Genomic DNA, 20,676 nt, shown 5'->3' with positions numbered 1-20,676 from the left:
TACCTGGGCGTTGACATCGCAGCGGATTTAGCGCAATTGTACCCGCTTAATTTTGTCCCTTTCCTGGATAGACTGAAATCTGATTTGGGAAACTGGCATGCTTTAACACTGACCTGGTTCGGGCGCTGTAATGCATTCAAAATGACGGCCCTCCCGCGGATCTTACACATGTTCCAGACATTACCGATCCGGTTACCCCCAATTTTTTTCAGACAACTGCAGGTGCTGCTCCGGGACTTTATTTGGGCGCGCAAACCGCCCAGAGCCCGTTTGCAATTGCTTGCCAGACCAAAGGACAAGGGGGGTCTGGGTCTCTCAGATCTCAGACAATACTACAGAGTGACTCTGCTAGCCAAAGTCGTTGATTGGCATTGTAATGGCCCACACAAGCAGTGGGTGGAGATGGAGATTGAGGATGGATCCATTCCCCTATTGACCTCCCCGTGGCTCCTGTCCTCCCTACCAAAAGACCTCAGAGGTCACCCCGTAGTGGGAGCTACGTTGGCTGTTGTGCGGAGGTTGTTCCGCTGCACACACATTGCTCCCCTGCCATCACCAATGACTCCGGTTATAGGTAATCCAGACTTCCCACCGGGATTTACCAGCAAGAAACTGCGACAGTTGGCAGTGGTGGGGAAACAGCGACTGGGAGAGGTGTCGCCCTCGGGAGGGCTCCCGACCACGCAAACTGTCGCCGAGCTTTCTGACCCTCCGCTTGACTTGTTTAGTGCTTATCAACTTCGTCACTTTCTTCTGGCCATACAAAGGGCCCCCTACACTCCTAGAGACCTGACACCCTATGAATCCATCTGTCACAAAAGGGAACCTGTGCGACACACCCTCTCCCTCCTGTACAACCTATTGAGTAGTCAGGAGGAGGAGTCGACCCCCACCATTTATCCACAAATGGGAGAGGGACTTAGGCATCACATTTACCCCACAACAGATAGGGAAGATCCTGACCTTAGTACATAAAGCTTCCATCGCAAACCAATATCAAGAATCAGGATACAAGATAGTCTCACGCTGGTATAGAGTCCCATAACTTCTGAATAAAATGGATAGATCGATCCCGGATGTTTGTTGGAGGGGAAATTCAGATACGGGGATCATGGGACGCCTTTTCTGGGCATGCCCGGCCTTGAGGAACTTTTGGGTTCCCAGCAGCGTGCCTTCTACACTTGACCGAACAGCCTGTTCGAAAATACAAAAAAACCCTCACGATGCAACTCCTGAATGCCGCCCGGGCCTGCATTCCCGCACTGTGGAGGCAGCCTCAGCCCCCATCCAAGGTGCTGTGGTATTCCAAAATCAATCATATTCTCCGGATGGAAGAATTGACCGCCACCCTTCACAACACTGAAGAGGCATTTAGTGTTACATGGAGGCCCTGCAGGTATTTTACTGGTACTCGAGACTACGTTCGGGAGGTGAGCAGTGCCTCTGTCCCAGAAAACGACTGAACATCTAATGTTTACCTACGTAGGCCATGTCTGCCCTGGGTGGCATTCCCCCCTCCCTTTTTGTCTTTATTTCTCTTTTTTTTCCCGCCGCCATCCCCCCACCTCCTCTCTCTCCGTCTTTGCACTCTCTTCTTCCCCCGTCCTCCCTTTTGACTATGCCTTGTCTCCTTACTAGCCTTCGGGACCCAGAAGAACCCCAGGGTTCTGGACATGACCGGCTCATATTTTACTCTGGTTCACGTAGGTCATGATAAGCTGGCTCGCTGTGGTCCCAGTTGTTCTCCATGATTACATTTGTCTGAACGGAGCTGCACTACTCCGTTACTCAGTACTTCTGTACTACATGTCGGAGGTGGGGTTTCTCTCTTTTCTGCATGAAACTGTAGGACTCCCCTCTGAGAACCCAGAGTTATTTGGCTGCCTATTTTTTGTTACAATGTAATTGTGACCCTGGGTCATGCTGTATGGTTGACTGTTATATTTATGTTGTTCTACTTAATAAAAGAATAATTTTAAAAAAAATAAGTCAATGCCAACAACTTAAAACTAAAGCCTATGGCATCGAGAAATCCCAGGCGGTCTCCCATCCAGGTACTAACCAGGTCCCAACCCTGCTTAGCCTCTGAGATCAAATGCACGCTCAACCCTCTTGACAAACGCCAAGATGGTCATCTTGGGAAACAGACAAAAAAAACAAGTCAACGCCAACAACATAAAAAGAAGCCTGCGGCATTTGGAAAACCCAGGCGGTCTCCCATCCAGGTACAAACCAGGACCAACCCTGCTTAGCCTCTGAGACCAAACGAGATTGGGCGCTTTCAGGGTGTTGTGCCCGTAGGCAATTTCTTTGTGCACTCTCAACCCTCTTGACAAATGCCAAGATGGTCACCTTGGGAAACAAGGGAAAAAAAACAGGTCAAAGCCAACAACATAAAAAGAATCCTACGGCATCCGGTATTCCCAGGCGATCTCCCAATCAAGACACTAACCAGGCCAGATCCTTCTATGTCACCTGGTCTTCCCAGGCAGTCTCCCATCCAGGTACTAACCAGGCCTGACGCTGCTAAGCCTCTGAAATCAGACGAGATCGGGTGCTTTCAGGGTGATGTGGCCGTAAGCGTTCTCTTCAAGACACGCCCAACCCTCTTGACAAACGCCAAGATGGTCGCCTTGAGAAACAAGCGAAATAAACAGTTCAAAGCCAACAACATAAAAAGAAGCCTATGGCACCTGGTATTTCCAGGCGGTCTCCCATCCAGGTACTAACCAGGCCCGACACTGTTTAGCCTCTGAGATCAGATGAGATTGGGCGCTTTCAGGGTGATGGGGCCGTAGGTGATCTCTTTGGGCACTCTCAACCCTCTTGTTAAATGCCAAGATGGTCACCTTGGTAAACAAGCAAAATAAACAGGTAAACGCCAACAACATAAAAAGAAGCCTACTTCTGTTTAAAACTGTTTGCCTGCCGCCCACCGCCCCCCCATTACAGGGAGGCAGCCGGCGCCCGGCAACGCGCCCAATCCTGGGCTATTACCCAATACGGGTAGTCCTACGTGGGGAACGTAACTGGACATGGACAACCCGGAAAACCCCGCCCCTCACTTTCTCCCCACGCTTTCTTATTAGTTACTTGGTACAACATTGTTTGTCTGCTGCAACTAGGGACCTTGCAGTCTAGCATCCGCAGTCCCACTTGTGGGAAGTTGGATGCTCTTTGTGTTACGCTGGTAGGCTTAGAACATACTCGGTTATCTTTTTTTTTTGTTTGTGAGCTGTGAAGAGCTTTTATGTCATTGACCGTGTACCATAACCTCTGCAATCCCTGTCCTATTTTGCACTTGATGATATATGTGCCAAGCTTTCTGTTATTATCTCTTTGATACCTGTCTTTTCTTTTCATTTAATAAACACATATTAAACAAAAAAAAAAAAAAGTCCACTGAAGCCCACACACGAGCGGATTGTCCGCTGAAATGTGTTTCGACGGACTAAGTACGTCATACAGTCTGCTCGTGTGTACGCGGCATACGGCATCCAGTATTCCCAGGCGATCTCCCAATCAAGACACTAACCGGACCAGATCCTTCTATGGCACCTGGTCTTCCCAGGCAGTCTCCCATCCAGGTACTAACCAGGCCTGACGCTGCTTAGCCTCTGAATTCAGACAAGATCGGGTGCTTTCAGGTTGATGTGGCCGTAAGCGTTCTCTTCAAGGCACGCCCAACCCTCTTGACAAACGCCAAGATGGTCACCTTGAGAAACAAGCAAAAAAAACAGGTCAAAGCCAACAACATAAAAAGAAGCCTATGGGCTTACAGCGGACCTTAAAAGATGGGACCCACTAGCTCTGTCATGGTTCGGACGCTGTAATGTGTTGAAGATGAACGCGATGCCACGACTTCTGTATCTACTACAAGCCTTACCTATCAAAATACCCCAGACTTTCTTTCATGCGGTTCGCTCAATCTTTATCAAGTTCCTCTGGCGCAGAAAACATATGCGTATTGGTAGGGCAATGCTATTGCGACCGAAATTGCGGGGAGGTATTGGCTTCCCGAACCCTGCTCTATATTACACAACGATGCACATGACACCGGGGGTTGACTGGTGCCGGTGTTCTGCCATATACTGTCCGGCCATGATATAGTGTCCACGCCGTACTGCGCATGCGCAGTACGGAGCAGACGAAGCTTCGGAAAATCTCCGAAGCTGAACGGCGCCTGCGCGGTGAGTGGAGGTGGTAGCCCCACCATCCAAGCGGACATAGGGTTGTGAATATTAGAGGGCCCCTCGCAGGCGAGCTTCGCTCGCCACGCTTCGGGCTCGGCCTCGCTGCGCTCGGCTCTTTTATATTCTTACTCTATGTCCACTTGGATAGTGGGGATAGAACCTGGACTCAGTGCGCAGGCGCCGTTCATGCTCGGCAATTTTCGGAATCTGTGTTGCTGTGTACTGCGCATGCGCAGTACACAGCGGACACTATCCGATGGGGGACCATATGTGATAAGACACCGGCATAGGGAACTGAAGCTATGGGTCAAGCTAGAGCAGGAGATGGCGCGGGTTCCACTGGCTGGTCTGCCTTGGGCGGGGAGGCCATTGGAGCCCTGTGTGACTACTCACCCGTTAATTGGCCCCTCGCTCGCCGAGATGGATAGTTTTTTTCACCTTTCCCACCTGACTAACTTCCCTTCTCCTATGACCCCAATTATTGGACATCCTAGATTCCCTCCGGGCCTGTCTGACCAGGCCTTTACCAGGCAAGCCCCGAAAGGGCTTCTGAGAGCAGCCCTATTTCTTGGACCCACGGGCTTGATTCCCATGGGGACCATACTGCTAGAGCAAGTACCTGTTGCATTGGATAGCTGGAGAGCTTCTCTAGACAATTCCACCCCTTTGAGGAACTTTGCCTGGATGATGGCCCAATTCGTGGTTCCCTCTCTAGGTCCTACCAAATCCTGACAGACGCACAATCCTCCACGGATCCACCCTTCCTAGCTAAATGGAAAAGGGACTTACAAACTACATTCTCCAAACCACAGAAGGACAGAATACTCTTTTTCGCCCATAAGTCGTCACTCTGCAGTAAATATCAGGAGATCTCATATAAGCTGATCACACGCTGGTATCGTACACCGGTGGTGTTGGCCAAAATATTCCCCGGTCAATCTGACCGCTGCTGTCGCTGTGGGCAACAGGCTGGCACCATTCTCCACATTTTCTGGGAATGCCCTAAATTACAAACATTCTGGCAGCCTGTCCTGAGACTCATCCACAAGTTCACAGAGATTTCCTTAGCCAATGATCCCGCAGCAGTTCTTCTCACTCTAACTCCTATGTCGAGAAAGCGTTATCATAAGTCCTTACTTAAACATCTCCTCAATGCAGCTAGGGCCTGCATCCCAAGTCAGTGGAAAGAGCAATCTGCTCCAATGGTGACCCAGTGGTTCGCAAGGGTAAATGATATTGAACGAATGGAAGACCTGACTGCCACAATGAGGGATAAAACGGAGGAGCATGGGAACAGATGGTTCTACTGGACCCAGTTTCGCTTTTCGGAAGAATACCTCCGCGAGACATAGTAAGCTCATGGTGATCATTGGAGATCGCTGTTCCAAACGTTGGACAGCTGATGATCTGGTGAGCCGAGGGCGTCTCTTGCTCCCTGGGAGGGGACCCCATCCTATCCACTCTACCCACGACACCCCCTTACCCCTTCTTTTCCTTTTCTGCCATTTCCTTCCCCAATCTTCTCTTTCCCCTTCTCCCTCTTTTCAGTTCTACTATTTCCCTTCTTAACTCAAAAAAGGGAAAAGAAAATGGTAGGTTCCGACCCCATTTGACTACTACACAATACTCTTCCCCTATCTATGGATATCTAAACTCTTCGAGGGTAGCAGGGCTAGTATCAATAATATTTTAAGTAGTAGAGGATCCCAACGAGATGGAGCTTTAATCTCATCTTGATATGACCGCAAAGCTGTACACGTGCTATTCTCCTCTGACTTCTTACCATTGGCTCTGATATCCATGCAATATGATCGTTTGTTTGTAACTATTTGTATCACACATTCTGTGAAGTTGCCTTTGCATTGTATGTCGCATACTACTAAATAAAAAAAAAAAAAAAAAAAGAAGCCTATGGCACCTGGTATTCCCAGGCGGTCTCCCATCCAGGTACTAACCAGGCCTGACACTGTTTAGCATCCGAGATCAGATGAGATTGGGCGCTTTCAGGGTGATGGGGCCATAGGTGATCTCTTCAGGCACTCTCAACCCTCTTGACAAACGCCAAGATGGTCACCTTGGGAAACAAGTGAAAAAAAAACAGGTCAAGGCCAACAACATAAAAAGAAGCCTACACCACCTAGTATTCCCTGGTGGTCTCCAATCCAGGTACTAGCAAGGCCCAACCCTGTTTAGCTTCTGAGATCAGAGGAGATAGGGTGCTTTCAGGGTTATGTGCCCATAGGCAATTTCTTTGGGCATTCTCAACCCTCTTGACAAATGCCAAGATAGTCACCTTGAGATACAAGTGAAAAAAAAACGGTCAATGTCAACAACATAAAAAGAAGAATACGGCACCTAGTATTCCAACGCCATCTCCCATCCAGGTACTAACTAGGCCCAACCCTTCTTAGCCTCAGAGAAGAGAAGAGATAGGGCTCTTTCAGGGTGATGCTGCTATAAGCGATCTCTTTGGGCACTCTCAACCCTCTTGACAAATGCTAAGATGGTCACCTTGGGAAACAAGCAAAAAAAAAAAAAATGAATCAACGCCAACAACATAAAAAGAAGCCTACAATAACTGGTATTCCCTGGTGGTCTCCCATCCAGGTACTAACCAGGCGCGACTCTTCTTAGCCTCCAAGATCAGATGAGATTGGGTGCTTTCAGAGTGATGTGGCCATAGGCAATCTCTTCAGGCACTCTCAACCCTCTTGACAAACACCAAGATGGTCACTTTGGGAAACAAGCGAAAAAAAAACAGGTCAACGCCAACAACATAAAAAGAAGTCTACGACACCTGGTATTCCCAGGCGGTCTCCCATCCAGGCACTAACAAGGCCCGACTCTTCTTAGCCTCCAACATCAAACGAGATCGGGTGCTTTCAGGGTGATGTGCCCGTAGGCAATCTCTTCAGGCACTTTCAACCCTCTTGACAAACGCCAAGATGGTCACCTTGGGAAACAAGTGAAAAAAAAAACAGGTCAAGGCCAACAACATAAAAGGAAGCCTACAGCACCTAGTATTCCCAGGTGGTCTCCAATCCAGGTACTAGCAAGGCCCAACCCTGTTTAGCTTCTGAGATCAGAGGAGATCGGGCGCTTTCAGGGTTATGTGCCCATAGGCAATCTCTTTGGGCATTGTCAACCCTCTTGAAAAAAGCCAAGATAGTCACCTTGAGATACAAGCGAAAAAAAACAGGTCAATGTCAACAACATAAAAAGAAGAATACGGCACCTGGTATTCCAACGCCATCTCCCATCCAGGTACTAACTAGGCCCAACCCTTCTTAGCCTCAGAGAAGAGAAGAGATAGGGTTCATGCAGGGTGATGCTGCTATAAGCGATCTCTTTGGGCACTCTCAACCTTCTTGACAAATGCCAAGATGGTCACCTTGGGAAACAAGCAAAAAAAAAAACGAATCAACGCCAACAACATAAAAAGAAGCCTACAATAACTGGTATTCCCAGGTGGTCTCCCATCCAGGTACTAACAAGGCCCGACTCTTCTTAGCCTCCAAGATCAAACGAGATCGGGTGCTTTCAGGGTGATGTGCCCGTAGGCTATCTCTTCAGGCACTTTCAACCCTCTTGACAAACGCCAAGATGGTCACCTTGGGAAACAAGCAAAAAAAATAAAAATAAGTCGGAAGCTAGAGACAATACGGCCCGAGTCCTCAATTTAATCCATGCGGCGCATGTACAGGGAAGGCCCTTGCTTATGTTGTCAACAGACGCGGAGAAGGCCTTTGACAGGGTGGCCTGGCACTTTATGTAGGCCACCCTGGAACATATAGGTCTTGGCTCCAACATGATGAGCTGGGTAATGTCGCTTTACTACACGCCGTCGGCAGCGGTACGGGTGAACGAGTGGTGCTCGGACTCTTTCCCCATCACTAATGGGACGAGGCAGGGGTGCCGTCTGTCTCCCCTAATTTTTATTCTGACACTGGAACCACTTATGTGTCATGTTCGGAATGACCCGAATGTTACTGGCATATCCAAACCCTCGGCACACCACAAAATTGCGGCGTACACTGACGATCTATTTTTTTTCCGTCTCCAATCCACACATTTTGCTTCCCAATATACTTGCGTCTCTACAGCGATACGGCAGCCTATCAAACTATAAAATCAATTGCGCCAAGTCGGCTGTATTGAATATATCGGTCCCGGATGGTGAGGCCAAGAGGCTCCGCTCCGCTTTTCCATTCTACTGGGCTGAAAAATCTATATGTTACCTGGGCGTTGACATCGCAGCGGATTTAGCGCAATTGTACCCGCTTAATTTTGTCCCTCTCCTGGATAGACTGAAATCTGATTAGGGAAACTGGCATGCTTTAACACTGACCTGGTTCGGGCGATGTAATGCATTCAAAATGACAGCCCTCCCGCGGATCTTATACATGTTCCAGACATTACCGATCCGGTTAACCCCAACTTTTTTCAGACAACTGCAGGTGCTGCTCCGGGACTTTATTTGGGCGTGCAAACCGCCCAGAGCCCGTTTGCAATAGCTTGCCAGACCAAAGGACTAGGGGGGTCTGGGTCTCCCAGATCTCAGACAATACTACAGAGTGACTCTGCTAGCGAGAGTCGTTGATTGGCATTGTAATGGCCCACACAAGCAGTGGGTGGAGATGGAGATTGAGGATGGATCCATTCCCCTATTGACCTCCCCGTGGCTCCTGTCCTCCCTACCAAAAGACCTCAGAGGTCACCCCGTAGTGGGAGCTACGTTGGCTGTTGTGTGGAGGTTGTTCCGCTGCACACACATTGCTCCCCTGCCATCACCAATGACTCCGGTTATAGGTAATCCAGACTTCCCACCGGGATTAACCAACAAGAAACTGCGACATTTGACAGTGGTGGGGAAACAGCGTCTGGGAGAGGTTTGGCCCTCGGGAGGGCTCCCGACCACGCAAACTGTCGCCGAGCTTTCTGACCCTCCGCTTGACTTGTTTAGTACTTATCAACTTCGTCACTTTCTTCTGGCCATACAAAGGGCCCCCTACACTCCTAGAGACCTGACACCCTATGAATCCATCTGTCACAAAAGGGAACCTGTGCGACACACCCTCTCCCTCCTGTACAACCTATTGAGTAGTCAGGAGGAGGAGTCGACCCCCACCATTTATCCACAAATGGGAGAGGGACTTAGGCATCACATTTACCCCACAACAGATAGGGAAGATCCTGACCTTAGTACATAAAGCTTCCATCGCAAACCAATATCAAGAATCAGGATACAAGATAGTCTCACGCTGGTATAGAGTCCCATACCTTCTGAATACAATGGATAGATCGATCCCGGATGTTTGTTGGAGGTGAAATTCAGATACAGGGACCATGGGACACCTTTTCTGGGCATGCCCGGCCTTGAGGAACTTTTGGGTTCCCAGCAGCGTGCCTTCTACACTTGACCGAACAGCCTGTTCGAAAATACAAAAAAACCCTCACAATGCAACTCCTGAATGCCGCCCGGGCCTGCATTCCCGCACTGTGGAGGCAGCCTCAGCCCCCATCCAAGGTGCTGTGGTATTCCAAAGTCAATCATATTCTCCAGATGGAAGAATTGACCGCCACCCTTCACAACACTGAAGAGGCTGTTAGTGTTACATGGAGGCCCTGGAGGTATTTTACTGGTACTCGAGACTACATTCGGGAGGTGAGCAGTGCCTCTGTCCCAGAAAACGACTGAAAATCTAACGTTTACCTACGTAGGCCATGTCTGCCCTGGGTGGCATTCCCTTCCTCCCTTTTTGTCTTTATTTTTCTTTTTTTCCCTGCCGCATTCCCCCCACCTCCTTTCTCTCCGTCTTTGCACTCTCTTCTTCCCCCGTCCTCCCTTTTGACTATGCCTTGTCTCCTTACTAGCCTTCGGGACCCAGAAGAACCCCAGGGTTCTGGACATGCCCGGCTCATATTTTACTCTGGTTCACGTAGGTCATGATAAGCTGGCTCGCTGTGGTCCCAGTTGTTCTCCATGATTACATTTGTCCGAACGGAGCTGCACTAGTTATACTGTACTACATGTCGGAAGTGGGGTTTCTCTCTTTTCTGCATGAAACTGTAGGACTCCCCTCTGAGAACCCAGAGTTATTTGGCTGCCTATTTTTTGTTACCATGTAATGGTGACCCTGGGTCATGCTGTATGGTTGACTGTTATATTTATGTTGTTTTACTTAATAAAAGAATAATAAAAATAAAAATAAATAAGTCAATGCCAACAACTTAAAACTAAAGCCTATGGCATCGAGAAATCCCAGGCGGTCTCCCATCCAGGTACTAACCATGTCCCAACCCTGCTTAGCCTCTGAGATCAAATGCACGCTCAACCCTCTTGACAAACGCCAAGATGGTCACCTTGGTAAACAAGCGAAAATAAACAGGTAAACGCCAACAACATAAAAAGAAGCCTACGGCGCCTGGTATTCACAGATGGTCTCCCAAACAGGTATTAACCAGGCCGTACACTGCTAAGCCTCCGAGATCAGATGAGATTGTGCGCTTTCAGGGTGATGTGGCCATAGGTGTTCTATTTAGACACTCTCAACCCTCTTGACAAATAGCAAGATGGTTATCTTGGGAAACAAGTGAAAAAAAACAGGTCAACGCCAACAACATAGACCCTGGCGGTCTCCCATCTGACCCAGACCCTGCTTAGCCTCTGAGATCGGGCGCTTTCAGGGTGATGTGACCTCAGGCGAACGCTTTGGGACATACTCAAAACTCTTGACTGATGCTAAAATGGTCACCTTGGGAAACAAGCGAAAGAAAAACAGGTCAAAGCCAACAATATAAAAAGATTCCTACGGCACCTTTAATTAGGTACTATCCAGGCCGGACCCTGCTTAGCCTCTGAGATCAGATGAGATCGGGCGCTTTCAGGGGGATGTGGTCATAGGAGATTTCTTTGGGCTCTCCCAGCCCTCTTGACAAATGCCAAGATGATCACCTTGGGAAACAAGTGGAAAAAAAAACCATGTCAACGCCAACAACATAAAAAGAATCCTACGACACCTGGTATTCCCAGTTGGTCTCCCACCCAGTTACTAATCAGGCCGGACAAGGCTTAGCCTCCGAGATCAGACAAGATCAGGCACTTTCAAGGTGATGGGGCCAGAGGCGATCTCTTTGGGCACTCTCAACCATCTTGACAAACGCCAACATGGTCATCTTGGGAAACAAGTGAAAAAAACCAAGTCATTGCCAACAGTTTCCTTGCCTGAAATAGGCATCTCAGAACTGCCAACTAATCCCAGGAGACAATACTTCGCCTCCATCCTGGTGGAGGTTCCAAACATCCGATCAATGGTTCCTGTCACCTCTGTCCAGTAGCGGATCAACTTCGGGCATCTCCAAAACATGTGCATCATGTCTCCCACCATGTTCCCGCACCGGGGGCAACTTGCGTCCGGCCATTCGGCCAAACTGAAAAAGTTTACGAGGAGCATAATAGGTTCTATATAATAAGATCAGATGTGTCATCCTCTGTGAGGTGAGCCACAATTCACCACAGGCAGGATTCCTGTGGCCAATTATAGCTCAGGGGGGTTAGTACACACCCCACACTATATAAGGCCGCCAGCGCGGCGGCCTTGTATAGTGTGTTGCGGTGGTCAGGGAAAGAGGACGATAGGCAGGGACAGTGTCTTTACTGCTTGGGAACCTAGCACTGCTACAGTGGGTGTTATGTGCCTCCTGCACAGTACACACCTGAAGCTACCCTTTATTACTGCTGTTCAATTTCTGCAATACATGCATCTGCAGTGCAGAAGTTAGAGTGGGTGTTGTGTGCCTCCTGCACGGTATACACCTTATTGCTGGTGTTCTGTTTCTGTAATACAGGAACCTAGCACTGTTACAGTGCTAGGGTGTACAGAGAAGCTGGTATATATAGAAGACTACAGCATACAGAAGAAAGGCTAGTGAATACAGAATACAGACTCGTGTATGTAGATAGGCTTGAGTATACAGAGATGCTAGAGTAAACAGTGAGACTGGGGTACACAGAGAGGCTAGTTTAAAGAGAGGCTAGTATATACAAAGATGTTAGTGTATATAGAGAGGTTAGTGTATAGAGAGAGTCGAGTGTATACAGAAAGGACAGTGCATATAGAGAAGCTAGTGTATACAGAAGACAGGCTTGGGTATACATCAAAGATGACAGAGTATACAGAAAACTGGGTAGTGCATGCAGAGAGTCTAGTGGGTACAGAAGACAGGCTGGTGTATTCTAGCTAGTATTTACAGTCTAGTGTATGCAGAAGACAGACTGTGGTATACAGAGAGTTTAGTGTATTCAGAGAGTCTAGTGTATACAGTCGGCGAGTGTATACATAAGACTGGCTAGTTTACACAGTGTTTACAGAGATGCAAGGGTGTACAGAGAAGCTGGTATATATAGAAGACTACAGCATACAGAAGAAAGGCTAGTGAATACAGAATACAGACTCGTGTATGTAGATAGGCTTGAGTATACAGAGATGCTAGAGTAAACAGTGAGGCTGGGGTACACAGAGAGGCTAATTTAAAGAGAGGCTAGTATATACAAAGATGTTAGTGTATATAGAGAGGTTAATGTATAGAGAGGGTCGAGAGTATACAGAAAGGACAGTGCATATAGAGAAACTAGTGTATACAGAAGACAGGCTTGGGTATACATCAAAGATGACAGTGTATACAGAAGACTGGGTAGTGCATACAGAGAGTCTAGTGGGTAAAGAAGACAGGCTGGTGTATTCTAGCTAGTTTTTACAGTCTAGTGTATACAGAAGACAGGCTGTGGTATACAGAGGGTTTAGTGTATTCAGAGAGTCTAGTGTATACAGTCGGTGAGTGTATACATAATACTGGCTAGTTCAGACAGTTTTTACAGAGATGCAAGGTTGTACAGAGATATATAGAAGACAAAAGAAAGGCTAGTGAATACAGAATACAGACTCGTGTATGCAGATAGGCTTGAGTATACAGCGATGCTAGAGTAAACAATGAGGCTGGGGTACACAGAGAGGCTAGTTTAAAGAGAAGCTAGTATATACAAAGATGTTAGTGTATATAGAGAGGTTAGTGTATAGAGAGAGTCGAGTGTATACAGATAGGACAGTGCATATAGAGAGACTAGTGTATACAGAAGACAGGCTTGGGTATACATCCAAGCTGACAGTGTATACAGAAGACTGGGTAGTGTATACAGAGAGTCTAGTGGGTACAGAAGACAGGCTGGTGTATTCTAGCTAGTTTTTACAGTCTAGTGTATACAGAAGACAGGCTGTGGTATACAGAGGGTTTAGTGTATTACAGAGATGCAGGGGTAGGGTATATAGAGAGGCTAGATTATACAGAGAGGCTAGTGCATAGAGTATATAGAAGCCTGGTTAGTGTATACAGAGAAGCTAGTGTGTACAGAAGAAAGGCTAGACAGGCTATAAGAGAGACACGTTTTTACAGAAGACAGTTTGGGGTATACAGAGATGCTAGTTTATACAGAGAGACTAATGTATACAGAAGGCAGGCTAGGGCATACAGAAGACAGAAGACGGGCTAGTGTATTCAGAACATAGGCTAGTGTATATCGAAGTCAAGCTATTGTATGCAGAGACCGGCTAGTGTAAACATGCTGGTGTATATAGAGAGGCTAGTGAATTTAGAGGGTAGGCTAAGTGATAACAGAAGACAATCTGGGCTATACAGAGACTTTTCATCATTTCATCTAGCTCACATCTCTAATGGAGTTTGTCTCATTGCCATGTTATGCCTTTTCATTCTTATGCTAAATATAGATTATACTCACTACACGATTTTAATCATCCACATCAAGCATGCAATAAAACTATCATACATATAAATAAACCATGTACTCTTTTGCTCTATTTTGCATATTTGTAATTCCAACATCAACTGTCACATTGAGTATGTGACAGTCCTGACACACCATCCTGACTTATTTTTCTTTATTTCTTATTAGAAATAGAGAGTACTATCTCAAAATCCGGTTAAATCTATTCACTTCGATGAGTTCTACCGCTAATTGTACGGTAATGCAAAATGTATCTCTCTGCACTATGATCTTAATCATAATAATAATAATAATAATAATAGGATTGTCTAATGCAAAGATCAACTAGTCTAATATAAGCTTTCTCATTGGTACCGGCATATTCTTTAAATTTAGACTAAAGCAACTATTTCTCGGACATTTTCAAGCTAAGCTTTCAATCTCTTACCTTTGAAAAGCGATACTTCCTCCCTACAACATTAAGCCATTTAAATGTCCTATTGGTCGCCTATATTATACAACTCTCTGAAAAGCCTATATGTAGAGAATAAAACTAGTCTTACATCTTAATAAAACAGTTTTATTGCTCAACCAGTATCAGCTGTCATGACAAATAAACGTTTCCACTGTTTGACTGTATTTTCTGTATTACTTCTTTTTCTCCACCTTAACTGTCACAGTTAAAACACAGTGACAAAACATTTCTTTTTACCGCAGCAAAATGTGAGAAAAGCAGTGTAAGCCGTCTTTCTGCCATATGCTTCAGAAATTTAATGTACCGCTTTTAAATCCATATCAATTCCACATAACCGTGAACCGTCTTACAATTTTAACATTTACTGACAGCAATTACTGATATTACATTATGACTATACCAGTGGAAAAGGACCGCGTTATGGAACTGTGAAATTAATCATAATCTCAGCGTTAACTTAGCTGATAAATTCACGATTTACTCAACGATTTACTCAACGATTTAAACTTAGATTTTTTTCATTCTGTCTATTTAATCTTAAATAATTTATACTATATTCTACTGTACTCTTAAATTATGTACTGTTGTTCTGTATTTTAGCCGTTCTCATATTTTGTTTTATGTTGCAACCATCGAATCTCATTGCTATTCCGACATTCTGCCTTAATGAGGATATTACCCTTTTGTGTATTCACGTTATCTCGACCTATATGCCTCAATATTTTCCTAATTTGTTTTGCTATACTTATTATTATTATATTATAGAGATTATTAACTCTAAATCATTGTAAACCTAACCATAGTTATAATGTCTACAGCTAATTTTACGTTAAAGCAAAAGTCACACAAAACCATCTTTTTAAATCCTTTTACACACTGCACATAAGAGCAATGCAACCATCTCTCGCGACCTCTATGCAATAGGATTCTCTTTCTGACTCTATTTTGTGTATTACTTCTTCTCCACATTAACTGTCGCACTGATAACCATTTGTAACACCTAACACTTGCAACACATTTTTTAACGGCAGCAAAATGTGAGAAAAGCAGTGGGGCGGTTTACTTGATTGAGAAGTGGTTGCAGTAGCAAAGCATAGCAATACAGTTTGATTACATTAATAACACATAATGCAACTATTTTACATTCACCTCATGCATACATCCTAATGTAAGCTGTCTATCACTATTAATGTTCATGGTTACTGATACATTATGCCGATAAGCAGTGGAAACGGAAAACAGTCAGTGTAAGCCGTCTTCGTGCGTTACAAAATTAATGGAACGATTTAAACGTTGGAATTTTCAAGCTACGTCAATTTACTATTAAATACCCTTTAGCTGCTTAGCTCACACTTTGCTGTATGTAGCCGCGTTTACATGTAAGTAACCAATGGGGATTGACATTTCATGTCCATCTCACATCTCTAATGCAATTTGCCTCTTTGCCATGTCATACTTTGCCATTTATTATACCTTCTCATCCGATAGAAACCTAGTCGTTGCTGATATTTCATGATTACAGCAATCATCTCATCTAATTGCTATTCCGACAATATGATCATTTCTCAATCATTTTGAAGCTACTGCAAGTAACGCTTCCGATCTCTTTTATATATTAAGTAATATTTAGCTGCTTAGCTCACACTTTGCTGTATGTAGCCACGTTAACTGTATTAATGGTTACATGTAAATAACCAATGGGGATTGACATTTCATCTCTAATTCACATTCACATTTCTAATGCAGTTTGTCTCTTTTGCCATGTCATACTTTGCCAGTTATTATACGTTCTCATCCTTAAAGACACGTAAGGATCCTGAAAACGATAGAAACCTAGTCACGTCCTTGCTGATATTTCATGATTACAGCAATCATCTCATCTAATTGCTATTCCGACATTCTGCCTTGGAATTACTTTGCAATGCTCTATTGAAAAATTGTAAAGGTAAGCTATATATTTTGTGTATTTCCACTTAAACTCGACCTGTATATACTGTCTCAATATTATCCTTTCTAATTTTGCTAAACTCGATTATAGAGTTTGCTATGTCTAAATCCAGGTTACCTACTCTCCTTTATTACGTATACTGCTAATTTTAGGATAATACAAAACCATCTTATTGCTTCTTTGAACGCTGCACATATTAAGAGTAATGCAATGCCTACCGATAGGAACAGTTTAATTGCTCTTCTCACATTTAGCTGGTATCTCTCTCTATAGGAAACTGAATTTGTACCACAACGATCACTCATCTAATATCAGTCCACTCAGTGCTACCGGGATAACTTTTACTTTTAGAGTAATGAAATGATTTCTCAGTCATTTTGAAGCTACTGCAAGTAACGCTTCCGATCTTTTTTCAACTGCAATACTTTATCTCTGATATGTTAAGTAATATTTAGCTGCTTAGCTCACACTTTGCTGTATGTAGCCGCGTTAACTGCATTAATGGTTACATGTAAATAACCAATGGGGATTGACATTTCATGTCTATCTCACATCTCTAATGCAATTTGTCTCTTTGCCATGTCATACTTTGCCAGTTATTATACTTACTCATCCTTAAAGACACGTAAGGATCCTGAAAAACGATAGAAACCTTGTCACGTCGTTGCTGATATTTCATGATTACAGCAATCATCTCATCTAATTGATATTCCGACATTCTGCTTTGGTATTACTTTGCAACGCTCTATTGAACAATGTAAAGGTAAGCTAGATATTTTGTGTATTTCCACTTAAACTCGACTTTTATATACTGTCTCAATATTATCCGTTCTAATTTTGCTAAATTAGATTGTAGAGTTTGCTATGTCTAAATACATGTTACCTACTCACCTTTATTACGTATACTGCTAATTTTAGGGTAATACAAAACCATCTTATTGCTTCTTTACACGCTGCACGTATTAAGAGTAATGCAATGCTACCGTGAACAGTTTAATTGCTCGTTTCACATTTAGCTGGTATCTCTCTGCTATAGGAAACGGAATTTGTATTACAACGATCACTCATCTAATATCAGTCCACTCAGTGCTACCTGGATAACTTTTACATTTAGAGTAATGAAATGATTTCTCAGTCATTTTGGAGCTACTGCAACTAACGCTTCCGATCTCATTTCGACTGCAATACTTAATCTCTGCTATTGCAGAATATTTAGCTGAATATTTAGCTACTTTGCTGTACGTAGCCGTGGGGATTGGCATTTCATCTCTAATTCATATTCACAATTCTAATGCAGTTTGTCTTTTTGCCATGGCATCCTCTGCCCGTTATTATCCTTTCTCATCCTTATGCTATATTTGGGGTATATTCACTACATGATTAAAGACACGTAATGAACCTGATTGATAAAAACCTACACACGTCGTTGCTGTTATTTAGTGTATTTCCACTTAAACCCGACCTGTATATACTGTCTCAATATTAATTTTAGAGTTATTTTGCTATATTTATTATTAGAATAAACAGATTACTATCTCTAAATCCTGGTAAACCAGCTCACACTTAACCATCTTATTTCTACCTTACACGCAGCACATATTAACATATTAACATTTAGCCGGTATCTCTCTGCAATAGTAAACGAAATGTGTAGATCACTCATCTAATATCGTCTTTTCAGTGCTACCGGAACAACTTTTAAATTTAGAGTAATGCAACGATTTCTCAGTTTTATGATACTACTGCAACTAACGCTTTGGATCTCTTTCCTGATAAATTACGCTCTGCAATATAGCAAGCCTGCATACACTAGCCTCTCTTTGTAACCCAACTTCTCTCTCTGTATACCTTAGCCTCCATCTCTTGCATAAACCAGGACCTTCTTCTGTATAATCTAGCCTATCTGTATACACTAGCCTGTCTTTTGTACACATTAGGCTCTCTGTGTAAACTAGCCGGTCTACTGTATACACTAGTCCATCTGTATACACTAGCAAGTCTGCATACTCCTGCCTCTCTGTGTAACCTAGCCTCTCTCTCTCTCTGTATACCCTAGCCTCCATCTCTGCATACCCAGGACGTTCTTCTGTATAATCTAGCCTATCTGTATAAACTAGCCTGCCTTTTGTACACATTAGCCTCTCTGTATAAACTAGACGGTCTACTGCATACACTAGTCCATCTGTATACACTAGCAAGTCTGCATACTCCTGCCTCTCTGTGTAACCCAGCCTCTCTCTCTCTCTCTCTCTCTCTCTCTGTATACCCTAGCCTCCATCTCTGCATACCCAGGACGTTCTTCTGTATAATCTAGCCTATCTGTATACACTAGCCTGTCTTTTGTACACATTTGCCTCTCTGTATAAACTAACCGGTCTTCTGTATACACTAGTCCGCCTGTATACACTAGCAAGTATGCATACTCTAGCCTCTCTCTCTGTATACCCTAGCCTCCATCTCTGCATACCCAGGACGTTCTTCTGTTTAATCTAGTCTATCTGTATACACTAGCCTGTCTTTTGTACACATTAGCCTCTCTGTATAAACTAGCCGGTCCTGTGTATACACTAGTCCTTCTGTATACACTAGCAAGTCTGTGTAACCAAGCCTCTCTCTCTGCATACCCAAGATGTTCTTCTCTATAATCTAGCCTATTTGTATACACTAGCCTGTCTTTTGCACACATTAGCCTCCCTATATAAACTAGCCGGTCTTCTGTATACACTAGTCCGTCTGTATACACTAGCAAGTATGCATACTCTAGCCTCTCTCTCTGTATACCCTAGCCTCCATCTCTGCATACCCAGGACGTTCTTCTGTTTAATCTAGTCTATCTGTATACACTAGCCTGTCTTTTGTACACATTAGCCTCTCTGTATAAACTAGCCGGTCCTGTGTATACACTAGTCCTTCTGTATACACTAGCAAGTCTGTGTAACCAAGCCTCTCTCTCTGCATACCCTAGCCTCCATCTCTTGCATAAACCAGGACCTTCTTCTGTATAATCTAGCCTATCTGTATACACTAGCCTGTCTTTTGTACACATTAGCCTATCTGTGTAAACTAGCCGGTCTACTGTATACACTAGTCCATCTGTATACACTAGCAAGTCTGCATACTCCTGCCTCTCTGTGTAACCCAGCCTCTCTCTCTCTCTCTGTATACCATAGCCTCCATCTCTGCATACCCAGGACGTTCTTCTGTATAATCTAGCCTATCTGTATAAACTAGCTTGTCTTTTGTACACATTAGCCTCTCTGTATAAACTAGCCGGTCCTCTGTATACACTAGTCCGTCTGTATACACTAGCAAGTCTGTGTAACCAAGCTTCTCTCTCTGCATACCCTAGCCTCCATCTCTTGCATAACCAGGACCTTCTTCTGTATAATCTAGCCTATCTGTATAAACTAGCCTGTCTTTTGTACACATTAGCCTCTCTGTATAAACTAGCCGGTCTACTGTATACACTAGTCCATCTGTATACACTAGCAAGTCTGCATACTCCTGCCTCTCTGTGTAACCCAGCCTCTCTCTCTCTCTCTCTGTATACCCTAGCCTCCATCTCTGCATACCCAGGATGTTCTTCTGTATAATCTAGCCTATCTGTATAAACTAGCCTGTCTTTTGTACACATTAGCCTCTCTGTATAAACTAGCTGGTCTTCTGTATACACTAGTCCGTCAGTATGCACTAGCAAGTCTGCATACTCTAGCCTCTCTGTGTAACACAGTCTCTCTCTCTGTTTACCCTAGCCTCCATCTCTGCATACCCAGGACGTTCTTCTGTATAATCTAGCCTATCTATATACACTAGCCTGTGTTGTGTACACTTTAGCCTCTCTGTATAAACTAGCCGGTCTTCTGCATACACAAGTCTCTCTGTAGACCCTTGGATGTCTTTTGTATACACTAGCTGCTCTTTATACATTAGCTCTCTGTATACCCAAGCCTCTCTGTATACACTAGTCCGTCTGTATACACTAGCAAGTCTGCATACTCTAGCCTCTCTGTGTAACACAGTCTCTTTCTCTGTATACCCTAGCCTCCATCTCTGCATACCCAGGACGTTCTTCTGTATAATCTAGCCTATCTATATACACTAGCCTGTGTTTTGTACACTTTAGCCTCTCTGTATAAACTAGCCGGTCTTCTGCATACACGAGTCTCTCTGGAGACCCTTGGATGTCTTTTGTATACACTAGCTCTCTGTATACCCAAGCCTCTCTGTATACACTAGTCCGTCTGTATACACTAGCAAGTCTGCATACACCAGCCTCTCTGTG

At 44.5% G+C, this 20,676-nt stretch overlaps 5 pseudogenes; all 5 read right to left on the bottom strand.

The window, feature by feature from the left end:
* Positions 1 to 2,681: 2,681 nt before the first annotated feature.
* On the bottom strand, positions 2,682 to 2,800 carry LOC143931343 (5S ribosomal RNA; annotated as a pseudogene).
* A 3,299-nt stretch (positions 2,801 to 6,099) lies between these two features.
* Positions 6,100 to 6,218, bottom strand: LOC143932367 (5S ribosomal RNA; annotated as a pseudogene).
* A 541-nt stretch (positions 6,219 to 6,759) lies between these two features.
* LOC143932350 (5S ribosomal RNA) lies at positions 6,760 to 6,878 on the bottom strand (annotated as a pseudogene).
* A 320-nt stretch (positions 6,879 to 7,198) lies between these two features.
* Positions 7,199 to 7,317, bottom strand: LOC143931269 (5S ribosomal RNA; annotated as a pseudogene).
* A 319-nt stretch (positions 7,318 to 7,636) lies between these two features.
* LOC143931474 (5S ribosomal RNA) lies at positions 7,637 to 7,755 on the bottom strand (annotated as a pseudogene).
* Positions 7,756 to 20,676: the final 12,921 nt, after the last annotated feature.

This window comes from Lithobates pipiens, unplaced genomic scaffold (genome assembly GCF_037356315.1).
Source record: "Lithobates pipiens isolate NorthernLeopardFrog02 unplaced genomic scaffold, aLitPip1_a1.2 Scaffold_25, whole genome shotgun sequence".
Lineage (NCBI taxonomy): Eukaryota > Metazoa > Chordata > Amphibia > Anura > Ranidae > Lithobates > Lithobates pipiens.
The sequence above is the reverse complement of the archived record's forward strand: the minus strand, read 5'-3'. Positions and strand labels throughout refer to the sequence as shown.